Genomic DNA, 10,855 nt, shown 5'->3' on the forward strand with positions numbered 1-10,855 from the left:
TTACTCTAAAACAAATAAGTGGAACAAGAATTTCTCATTTTTTTTATTTTAATATTATATAAAAGGGAACAAAATGGACTCATACAAAAACAATGGGTCTGCAGATAGTATTTTCTAGTAAGATAAAGGCACGCACTTCAATAGAAAACTTAAATTCCTTTAAGAAAAGTTAAACGCAAATTTTATAGTCCATCTTCCACAGAAGTCTCATCTTCATTATATTTTTTTTTTAACTTAGTTCTTAACAGAACTTAGAAATGTCAATAATAAAAAAAAATTAAAGGCTGTAATACATAGCCTAATAGTGGCGCATTTTGTCGGATCCAAAACGCAACGGTGGTTAATCTGACCGGTTCCAAAAAAATTTAACGCGTCTAACTGAATCAGCGGTGTGTCTGACCGGACTAGCGATGGTGTGTTGACCGACTCAGTGGTGCGTCTGATGGATTTTAAATTTATATCCGGTCAATAATTTTCTTACAGGTATTTGCTAATTCAATTTTCTATTTCTACACTTAAAATCGAGATATTACATGCAAAATTAGGGCAATTAAATCTGCCTCTGATACCATTGTTAACAAATTCGGAGCAAAATTTAGAATCAATGTGTAAATTTTTCTTTTACAGCGGAAGGTGTTGATCATTTGTTGCTACCAAAAAGATCATTAGAAACAAAGCTTGAATCACAAACTATGTGCTTTCGTTTTGGTGTTGTCGTTAATTTCGATTCCTTTTTCTTTATGACCCAAAAAAAAAAAAATTCTCTGTTTCTTTCTTGTCAGAATAAGAAGAGGAACGTATAGCAAATTTTGGGGTGGGAACAGTTATAACCGTTCTCCCCTTTTTTTTTTAATTAAGATTATGTGTTAATCTTATTGTTGTCGGTCCACATGGGTGACCCATGACCCATAATCCAACAAATAATTTCTGGAATTACTTGAACAATTTGATCTACTTGAACATTTTCAGCAACTTGTAGAATCTCAGTGATTAGTGGTTCAACACCTAATTATACTTGAGGGGTGTTATGTACAACAATCAATCGTTGAGTTGAAGTGGAAGTCGATCTCTGAAATTACATTCTGAAATTGATCACTTCCATTAATTAAATCATTCTTAAAAAAATTTGCATTAATTCCACAATCCTAGTGTCGTCAGATGGACAATAGAATATGTACCCTTTAAGCCTTTCGACATATATATCCAATAGAATATACACTAATGGTCCTAGGATCCAATTTCTTTTCTTGTGCGTTGTAGATTCTTACTTCAGACGGACATTCCGATACATGAATATGTGTTAAACTCGATTTTCAACCTTTGAACAACTCAAACGGTGTTTGGGATAGCTTTGGTTGAAACTCTATTTAATATATACACTGCCATCTTAAGAGCTTCAATCCACAAAGATTTAGTTAGCTTAAAGCTACTTAACATACTATGCATCATGTCCAATAATGTTTGATTTCTTCTTACAATTGAAAGTTCAAAGTTCAAATTTTGAACTTCATCCAACACTTCTTACAAAATAAAAAACAAATTTTATGTGATTTGTTGTCGTCTTCGTCTTGAACTTAATCAAAGGCAGTTGAAATACTGCTATTAGTGCGACAAGTATATTTATTTTATCCCGAGACCAAGTAATTTAACACCTCAAGTATGCTTTGAGAGGATTAAAATGCCTGAGATGTTAAATTACTTGTTCATCTAAAGACACACAATAAATTCTTTGGCCTCAAATATTTTTCTTATTTTCGATTTTTTAAAATTTTCTTTCCCTCCCCCCCACCCCCCACCCCACCCCCCCGATTTACTGGTTAATTTACTGCTTGAAGCCAGATATACTAACGAAAAAAACACAGTTTTTCTGAAGTCATTTCTTGACTTAGCGATGTGAGACACAACAGATAAATTGTTTTTTCTAGTGATCAGCAAACACAATATAACCAACATATAACTTCAATAAAAGACAAACAATATCACTTGATAACTGATAATACAACATAACCAAGTAAATTTCTTGGTCTAACATATTGGATAGTTAAAGTGATCCAAATATATAGTAGTAGATCTCATAACTCGAATTAAGAGATTTAATTTGGCATCCAAGACTAGAGTGCATGCACTTATAATTAATGTAGTACAATATATTGATGCATGGCCATCATGACTTGGATTCAAGCAGATAAGGTGCCATTGAGACAGACATATTCACCCACGAAAAGATCGTCACAGTTAAGGTTTGGATTTAAAGAACTGAAGTCCTTTGCTCTCAGATCGAACAACTTGATAATATTGTTGCAAGTGTCACCAGTATCTACGTTATAAATTGTCGTACAAGTTGGAATGGCCTGAGATGCCTCGCTATTAGATACTGGAGTAAACCAAAAAAAAACGTATATAGAATGTGAGTTCAGCTAGACAAAGGAAAAACAAATAGGTAGCACGTAAAATTTATGGAATGAATTAATGTACATACTGAAAACTCTTCCCATAGATGGTGTCAGAATGAGAAGAAAAGTGAGGACTAAGGCTACGTTGAAGTAGCAGTTGATTGAATTGTTGCTACCCTTGGCCATGATTAATTGAAAAACTTAATTGCAGGAATGAGCTCAAAATAATTGCTTTTAATTAAGTAATTTCTTGAGTGTCTGATACTTTGGTGAAATCATGTATATTTATAGGACATACAAGTGTGAATAAGAATAATTTGTATGAGAAAAAGAGAGGATTTTGTGCTGTTATTTTCTGGTCAACATTTACCAATTAGGAGAATGTTGCCGACTCTGTGTACTTGGTCAAAGTAGAATGCTTATAACTAGAAACAACAATGCTCATAATCTACTTTTGCATAGATTTGAAATAGAATATGATGTCCTTTCTAAAATGACATTCCTTGAAACTAAGAGCATAACTGATTATTTGGCCAAGGCATTGAAAGTAGTTTATTTTAGGAAGTCTTTTAATTTTTATAGGAAGTGTTTTTCTGAAAAGGTACATTGACAGAGTACTAATTAGTTTGAGTTTGTTAACCAAAAAAAAAAACTAGCTTGAGTTTGATCAATATCTTGAAAGAAAAAAAAAAGAAACTTTTAAGTGTTAAATTATGAATTTTTTATATAGTAATCTTATCCTTAAAAAATTATGAATCTTTTATATATGAATTTTTTACATGGAGTTAACCTTAAAAAAAATAATCAAAAGCGCTTCTTGTTTGGAGAAATTACCTTTTTCGCTCTTAATTAAGAGGTATAAAGCAACTTCTACTACTACTACTTCACTACTTTTATTTCTTCACAAAAGCTTAGCAGACTATCATTATTCTCTAAAAGATGTAATGTTTTCATGTTAAGACATAAGCATTCTTGATCTTTTTACAAACTTGATCAAACATGTTATAAGTTAATTAATATAATTATCAATATATCTGTAACTTTTCTGAGTCGGGAGTCTATTGAAAACAAACTCTTCACTTCATATGAGGTAAAGGTATAAACTGCGTACACTTTACCCCCTTCAGACCCCACTTTGTGAGAGTACACTGAATATGTTGTTATTGTTGTATTTGCAACAAGTCCATTTTCCTATCAATTATTGTAGTAATAAGTAAGAAGAATAACAAAACAAAATGGGAGGGGGGGCGGGGGGCATCGGTGTTCGGGCAATTTGAATTGGATATGAAAACTTTGGTGTGGATTGGATAGTTTGATTACCTTGAATTTTTAATTTTCAGTCTATAAATTGAGTTTTGTTATGATATATATCAATTATAGTGAATGTATATCAAGATTTATTTGATGTCTATCAGGATTTGACTTATTTATCTATTAGTGTAAAACTAGGGGCAAATTCCCCCTATAAATAGAAGGGTTTCCTTCATTGTAAATCATCCGTCAAGAGAAGAAATAAGAATCACTCTCTCTATTCTCTCTACTCTTCTTCTTGTTTTTTATTGTTTTATATAACACGTTATCAGCACAAGACTCTACCGTCTCAAATTTGAAGGCTAAGGCTAAGGTATTATTATTTTTTCTTCCTTTTTTTTATGGCTAACAGTCTTACGGAGTGTGAGTTCGTTGCCCTTCAAAGTTCGAGAAAAAACTATATTTCATGGGTGTTAGATGCTGAAATCCACCTAGATGCTATGGGTCTTGGAGACGCCATAAAGAATGAAAATACAGCATCTAGTCAAAATCGTACTAAGGCTATGATTTTCTTGCGTCATCATCTTGACGAAGTTCTGAAAATTGAGTACCTTACTACTAAGGATCCACTCATATTGTGGAATGGCCTAAAAGAAAGGTTCCCGAAAGCACGAGAAGAATAGTTGCATCTAAGATTTCAAGACTACAAGTCTGTTCATGAATACAATTCTGTCATGTTCAGAATTTCTTCTCAATTGAAACTATGTGAAGAGACGGTTAATGATGACGATATGACGGAAAAGACACTCTCCACTTTTCATGCCTCGAATGTGCTATTACAGCAGCAATATCGAGAAAAAGGTTTCAAGAAGTATACTAAACTGAGTTCTCATCCTCTCGTGGCTGAACAAAATAATGATTTGTTGATGAAAAATCATGAGAACCGACCAACTGGATCTGCACCATTCCCTGAGGTAAATGATGTGCACGCTCACCATGCTAGGTGTGGAAAAGGTCGTGGCCCTGATCATGGACGTGGTCCTGGTTGTGATGACCAAGAAAGAAACCTTGTTCGGGGTGTTAATCATTCATCTAACAAAAAGAAAACAGATGAAAAACATGAAACAATTACTTGTTTCTGATGTGGTGGAAAAGGACACTATTCATGTGACTGTCGTGCTCTCAAGCACTTAGTGGATCTTTATCACGCATCACTAAAGAAGAAAAAGAGAAATCCAGAGGCTAACTTTCTCTCTGAAAATAATGTTGACATCACATGCTTGGATGTAGTAGATTTTTACGAGCACCCTGAAGGAAAGATTGATCACTTGATTGGTGATGGTACGGTAAACATAGAAGAATGAATGCTTTTAAATTTTTTTTGTTATTGATAAGAGTTAGAGAATAAAAATCATGTAAAAGTAGTTTTTTGCATGAGTATTGATTTTTTATTTGTATTGATTAGTTCAATTATATTATTGTAATTTATTATTGAAGTGAATGAAATTTCAATTTCGTCATTATTAAATAAAAAAAAAGGAAAAAGACGACGACGATACGTGCAACTTGCACAAACTTCTGTTGTGTTCATTATTGCATATTAATATTTTGCATGTTAATATTTTTAGTTTTGCTTTTTAATATTAATATTAGTTTTGCATGTTAATATTTTTAATATAATATTCACATATAGTCATTACTTATCCATATGTGTTCAGAAAATATAATATAATAATATTATATTTGCATATTAACATACTGTACAAAATATAATATAACAATATTATATTGTTATTGTATGTATTGCATGATACTATTCCGCACCATTAATTATAAATAATATATTACGTATTAGATTCCTTATCAAATATTATATTGTTTCAATAGTTTTTGGACATATTTTTTTTAATGCTTAGTAATGTCGGATTAACAATTTTTTATAGTATAAGCTTTCACTTTGTATAAAAATTTAATATATATCTTATTTGGTGTATGTTATTTTATTTGAAGATATGGATAATTTTCAAAGTAAGCTGTTAAATTGTGAAGATTTATGTTTGATTGAGTCTGACACTACACATACGATATTCAAAGATGAAAAATATTTCTCTCATCTAAACATGAGTAAGATTAATGTCACTACAATTTTTGATAGTGCTAATTCGATAGAAGGTTTCGGAAAAGCCATTATAATCTTGCCCAAGGGAACTAAACTCATCATAAATAATGTCATGTTTTCTCCTAAGTCTCGAAGAAACTTGATGAGTTTTAAAGATATCCGTGAAAATGGTTATCATATCAAGACAATTGATGAGATGAATCTTGAATATCTTGATATCACCAATAATGTCTTTGGGCAGACATGTGTTATTGAAAAGTTTCCTGCTTTATCTTCTGGCCTGTATTGGATAAAGATTTGTACAATTGAGGACCATTCTATAGTAAATCGGAAGTTTACTGATTCCAATACTTTCGTACTTTGGCATGATCGTCTGGGACATCCAGGATCAATAATGATGAGATGAATCATAGAAAATTCAAATGGGCATCCATTAAAGAACTTGAAGGTTCTTTTGAATGGTGAATTTTCATGCAATGCTTGTTATCAAGGCAAGCTGATTGTGCGGCCATCGTCAATAAAAATTGGGATTGAGTCCCCCATATTCTTGGAACGCATACATGGGGATATTTGTGGACCCATTCACCTACCTAGTGGGTCATTTAGATACTTTATGGTAATAGATACTTCATCTAGATGGTCTCATGTGTGTTTTTTGCCATCTCAAAACTTAGCATTTGTAAAATTGTTGGCACAAATAATACGATTACGGGCATAATTTATCGATAATCAAATTAAGTCTATTCGCCTTGATAATGCTGCAGAATTTTCATCCCAAACATTTAATGACTATTGCTTATCGATTGGGTTAAGAGTGGAACATCCTGTACCCCATGTTCACACTCAAAATGGCCTTGTTGAGTCATTAATTAAATGTCTACAGTTAATAGAAAGACCATTGCTTATGAAAACTAAGTTTCCCACTTCTGTATGGGGTCATGCAAATTTGCATGCTACAATACTTGTTCGTCTTAGACCGACAAATTATCATAAATTTTCTCCATTGCAATTGGTTTTGGGTCAAGAGCCCAATATATCTTATTTGAGAATTTTTGGGTGCGGTGTATATGTGCCTATAGCACTACCAAACTGCACCAAGATGGGCCCCAAAGAAGATTAGGAATTTATGTTGGGGTTGAATCACCCTCCATTATTCGCTATCTTGAACCATTAATGGGAGATATGTTCACTGCTCGATTTGCAAATTATCGGTTTGATGAGATAGTTTTTTCAAAATTAGGGGGAGAAGATAGTGACGTCAAAAGAGAAATTTTGTGGAAAAATCCATCACTATCTCATCTTGATCCACATGCTTCTACTTGTGAGCAAGAAGTACAAAAGATTATTCATCTTCAAAAAATTGCAAATCAAATGTCGGATGCATTTACTGATTTGAAAAGGATCACCAAATCACATATTCCTGCAGAGAATGTCCCAATTCGAATTGATATCTCTAAAGTACCATCCACTAGTGTCATAGCTAATGAATCTAAAGCACGCTTGAAGCGTGGCAGACCATTAGGTTCTAAGGATCGAAATCCTATAAAAAGAAAAACAAATGGTCAAGATGACACTACAAAATATCCTCATATGGAAGCTCAAGATTTGAGTAATGTTGATATTCCTGAAGGAATCAATGAGCCTAAGACTCGAGAAATTGAAGAACTATCCATAAATTCAAGTGATGTTGAAACTAATTTGAATCGATCTGAAATAGTAATGGATCATGTCTTTGCATAAAATGTTGCAACGAAAATCATGCAAGATAGAGAGAATCTTAAACCTCAATCTGTCACAGAATGTCGACAAAGAAATAACTGGCCAAAAATGGCAAGAAACAATTCAATCTGAATTGAATTCACTTGCCAAACGTGAAGTTTTTTGTCCTATAACTCAAAAACTTAATGGTGTTAAGCCTGTTGGCTATAAATGGGTCTTTGTACGAAAAAATGACAAAAATGAAATACAAAGGTATAAAGCACGCTTTGTTATATAAGGATTTTCACAATGACCTGGTGTCGATTATGATGAGACATATTCACCAGTTATGAATGCAATAACATTGCGTTATCTTATTAGTTTCACTATCCATGAGAGACTTGAAATGCATTTGATGGATGTGGTAACAACCTATCTATATGGATCACTTGATAATGAGATATACATGAAAATTTTTGAAGGATTTAAAATGTCGAAAGCATATAGTTCAAAGCCTCGGAAAATGTATTCCATTAGATTTCAAAGATCATTGTATGGTTTGAAGCATTCTGGATGGATGTTCTATAACCGTCTTAATGAATATTTATCTAAAGAAGGTTATACGAATAATGAAATTTGCCCATGTGTTTTCATAAAGAAAACAACGTCGGAGTTTGTTATACTTGTTGTCTATATCGATGACATAAACCTTATTGGAATGCCAATAGAGCTTCAAAAGGCAATTGATTACCTAAAGAAAGAATTTGAGATGAAAGATCTCAGAAAGACAAAGTAATGCCTTGGTTTGCGAATTGAGCATTTGACAAATAGTATCTTTGTCCATTAATCTACCTACACAGAAAAGGTGTTGAAACGATTCTATATGGATGGAGCACATCCATTAAGTAGTCCTATGATTGTTCGATAACTTGATGTGAATAAGGATCTATTTAGACCTCAAGAAAAGAATGAGGAACTCCTTGGTCCTGAAATACCATATCTTAGTGCAATTGGTGCACTAATGTATCTTGCAAATACTACAAGGCCTGATATTACCTTTTCAGTAAATTTGCTATCAAGGTATAGTTCTGCTCCTACTAGGAGACATTAGAATGGGATCAAACACATATTACGGTATGTAAAAGGGACTATCACTATGGGCTTATTTTATTCTAAAGATTGCAGTTCCGATCTAGTTGGTTATGTTGATGTTGGGTACTTATCTGACCCGCATAAAACTCAGTCTCAAACAAGCTATGTATTCATATATAGGGGTACTATCATATCTTGAAGATCAACAAAGCAGTCTATCGTAGTCACTTCATCAAATTACGCTGAGATTATAGCTATTCATAAAGCAAGCCAAGAGTGTGTGTGGTTGAGGTCCATAATACATCTCATTTGAGCAAAATGTGGCTTAAAATGTGACAAAGTACCCATAATTTTATATGAAGATAATGCAGTATGCATAGCACAACTGAAAGGTGGATTCATAAAAGCAGATAGAACGAAACACATTTAGTCAAATCTCTTCTATACACATGAGCTCCAAAAGAATGGTGATATTGACGTACAATATATTCATTCAAGTGACAATCTGGATGATTTATTCACCAAGTCTCTTCCAACTGCAACTTTCAAGAAGATGGTGCACAAGATCGGAATACAAATATTCAAGGATGTTCTTATTAGGGGGTTAATATGCGTTGTACTCTTTTTTTCTTACGAGGTTTTGTCCCACTGGATTTTTCTTGTAAGGTTTTTAATGAGGCAGCCTATATGCGTATTTTTAGACATTCAAGGCTGAGTGTTATGATATATATCAATTATAGTGGATGTCTATCAAGATATATTTGATGTCCATCAGGATTTGATGTATTTGTCTTTTAGTGTGAAACTAGGGGCAAATTCCCGCTATAAATAGAAGGATTCCTTCAATGTAAATCATCTCTCAATAGAAGAAATAAGAATCACTCTCTCTATTCTCTCTACTCTTCTTCTTGTTCTTTATTGTTTTATAACAAGTTTTTTCTTCTTACATAAATGAACATTCTAATACAATATTCATGTTTAATTACCTTAATAAATTTTGATTCCCACCATAATCATCCAATAAAGATGTTCTGTCAAGCTATGTAATCATCATAACTAATATTCCTAATGTACTGGATAACACAAACATTCTACCTATAATCGCGAGGCCTAGGTGATGGGTCGGGGTGGATATGGTCAAAGTCATGCTCGAACATAACACTTGATTGATTTCTTAATTATGAAATAAAATTCTGTGATCGCTATCAGTTATACTTTTTGGCTAGACGGTAATTAAGCCTTACATGTTTCTCTAGGAGTAAAACTCCACTATCTGGGCCTAGTTATCGGGGACACCATGAAAGCCCGCACCTTTTACACAAAACATCAGGAAATCCTCTTCCAAGTAAAAAATATAAAAAGAAATTAGCTTGTCTTTTATTTTTCTTGATTCTTACCTTTAGTATCATATTTACCTGTGATAAGAATTAATAGGTTGTGAGTGGTGAAGAAAGAGTGTTTTGTGGATTTTTAATTATTTCATTGATTGAACAGGGTAATCAATTGATCCAACGGATTTATTCCATTTTAAATTGTTGAGTAATAAACTAATCATAAGCTCTTCATTATCTCATTAACAACTCAATTCATAAATTAGTTAAGTTAGTTATAAGTTCAGAGTTAGTTAAGTTAGTTATAGGTCACCTAGTTGTTAGCTCATCTAGTTGATTAGGATTCGGTTATCATTACTATATATACTGATTATTTGTACATTTAGAGATCAAGATTGATGAATAATAATTTATTCTACACTATATTCTCTTCTCTCCTTCTTTCTCTGTTCTTTCACTGTCTCTTCTTCTTTTTGTGCTAATTGTTGAGTTCGATTGGTGTGAATGAAAAATTGAGAGACATAATCCTTCAAGAAAAAGACACTATTTCGGAAAAGGAGTGACTGTTCGGTCGGATGTGACTGGTCAGAAAAGACATGTTGTTTCGAAATGGACAGACATGAATGTTCCAAAATGATACACCCTTCCATAAACCATTGCTTCCTTTCTGAAGGGGCATTTGATGGCTATAAATACCTAAATTTTTTTCTTCAGGTAATACAAAAATTTCTACATTGAAAAATATTCTCCTACTTCTAAAAACTGTTTGTTATCATTTGTTGTTGAGTGTGCTCGAAGAATCAGAAGGTTTGAGGTACCGCTACATTCTGATTGTGAGTCATTTTATCCAGGGAGGAAAGCTTTCAAAACCTCGGTTACTTGAGGAGAATAAATTTCTTAAGGACACTCCGTGAATTTGGGGGACTTGGTTCTATTTCTTCTTCATCTTATTTCTTTAAATAACATACTTC

The 10,855-nt window shown here is 32.9% G+C and overlaps 1 long non-coding RNA gene across 1 annotated transcript; it reads right to left on the reverse strand.

Annotated features, from left to right (window-relative positions):
• Positions 1 to 1,943: 1,943 nt before the first annotated feature.
• LOC124900084 lies at positions 1,944 to 3,611 on the reverse strand. Its single transcript, XR_007057715.1, has 2 exons — positions 2,480 to 3,611; positions 1,944 to 2,374 (listed from the first exon to the last, which is right to left on the reverse strand). It is a non-coding gene; the product is annotated as an uncharacterized LOC124900084 (long non-coding RNA).
• Positions 3,612 to 10,855: the final 7,244 nt, after the last annotated feature.

This window comes from Capsicum annuum, chromosome 7, assembly GCF_002878395.1.
Source record: "Capsicum annuum cultivar UCD-10X-F1 chromosome 7, UCD10Xv1.1, whole genome shotgun sequence".
Classification (NCBI taxonomy): Eukaryota; Viridiplantae; Streptophyta; class Magnoliopsida; order Solanales; family Solanaceae; genus Capsicum; species Capsicum annuum.